The 1,749-nt window shown below is 44.9% G+C and overlaps 1 non-coding gene across 1 annotated transcript; it reads left to right on the top strand.

The window, feature by feature from the left end:
• The first annotated feature begins 264 nt into the window (after positions 1-264).
• LOC115072270 lies at positions 265-390 on the top strand. The gene has a single exon (XR_003851322.1). It is a non-coding gene; the product is annotated as a U6atac minor spliceosomal RNA (small nuclear RNA).
• Positions 391-1,749: the final 1,359 nt, after the last annotated feature.

Here is a 1,749-nt window from a genome sequence, read left to right as displayed (position 1 = left end):
TTACACTTACTTACCGTGTGTGCATGTGCATGCACATATGCATTCTTACAATTGCCACAGTGTGCATACAGAGGTCACAGGACAACATGTAGGAGTCAAGTTCTCTCCTCCTATGTGTGTTCCAGGTGTCAGACTCAGGTTGTCAGGTTTGGCGTCAGGTGTTTTCGCCCACTGAGCCACCTTGCCATCTTGCCACCCTCTCCCCAATTTTTTTCTTGAGACAGGGTCTAATGTACTCGAGGCTGGCCTTAAACTCCTGATCCTGTGTTGTATGAAAGGAGAGAAAGTTAGCACTCCTCTTGACAAGGATGGAAGAGGCCTGTGGGCCTAACAACACGCATACAGTTAAGGCATTGCCACCTACTTCATGGCATCTAACCACTGTTTTTAGAGGGCTGATTCACCCCTGAACTGTCACCAGTGAGCCTTCCTCGTACATGAGAGTGAGATGCACACAGAAGGCCACAACTGACCAAGTTTTGGAGAATAAGAGACTGTGGAGTGTAGGATGGGACTCCTATATGGCATCTCACCTACCCACAGCTCAGGGACCATTGCAGAAGAGGGGGTGGAAAGATTGTAAAAGCCAGGACTGGTTCATGAACACAGGGAGGTGGAGGCCTCCAGGCCACTGGAAGCTTGCTCATGGGAGCCTGTGGCAGTGGTAGTGTACAGTGAGAGACCCATGTAAGCTCAATTAAACAAGGGCCCAAAGGGGAGGTGAGAAATAGGTGGTGGGCCAGCACTAGACTGAAAACTATTTGAGACTGATTGCTGCTGGATGAGGGAGAGTGTGACCTACATATGACTACTAGAAGGGCTGACTAGACTCCAGTGGACACATTTACACTGAAGGACACTTGGGTACAAACACCTGAATGAATAGGACTCAGCACGTATGGCAGAGTACATGAGGTTTGGTGGGGAGATGGGGGAGACATGGCTTGGGGACGGGGTTTGGATTTGAGTTGGAAATGTATAAAATTTAAAAAGCTCAATAAACACACACACACAAAAACAACAACAACAACAACAACAACAACAACAAAAAACGAATAAAAAACCCTCCTGATCCTCCTGCCTCCAACTCCCGAGAATTGAGATTACAGCCACTATACCTAACCAAGATGTTGCTGGAGCTGACTTGGAACTCAAGGTTCTCTGGCTTCAACTTCTTCAGCATTTACCTACTGGAGTTTGTCTCTGTAGCTGGCTCACCTGATTCCTGTTTAGGAATGTCTTATTCTATTTTGGCAGTGATAGATTTGGTTTCAATGAGGAAATATTTGGAAATATTAAGCTATAGAAAGCAGTGATGTCTTTAAATTATTTAGTGGATCAAGGAAGGTACATCTGCTATTACATCATGGGGGAATGGTAATAATAATAACAACAATAATTGTTATTATAAAGTTCAATAATCCAACTTAGGTGTTGGTGTCTTCTCCATGGTAGAGTGCTTATCTAATTTTGATAGCAGAGAGAGGGAGGGAGGGACAGAGGGAGGGAGGGAGGGAGGGATGGGAGACAGAATATGAATAAAATGTCAATCTTAACTAAGTCTTGCAAAGTATATGGAGTTGTTAAAAGTTTATACAAAAGTAAAAATTCACTCCTCAGATCAAACTACCCTGCTCAAGTGCAAAGTCACCTGTGCATTGCAGCCCTCGGCCCCATGCCTGTGGAGGGGCACTCTGGCACATGATATATATAATAGAATGCTAATGGTGCTGCTTCCCATGGATAGAT

This window comes from Nannospalax galili, unplaced genomic scaffold (assembly GCF_000622305.1).
Source record: "Nannospalax galili isolate Female #2095 unplaced genomic scaffold, S.galili_v1.0 scaffold40, whole genome shotgun sequence".
Lineage (NCBI taxonomy): Eukaryota > Metazoa > Chordata > Mammalia > Rodentia > Spalacidae > Nannospalax > Nannospalax galili.
This window is presented reverse-complemented; position numbering and strand designations above follow the sequence as displayed.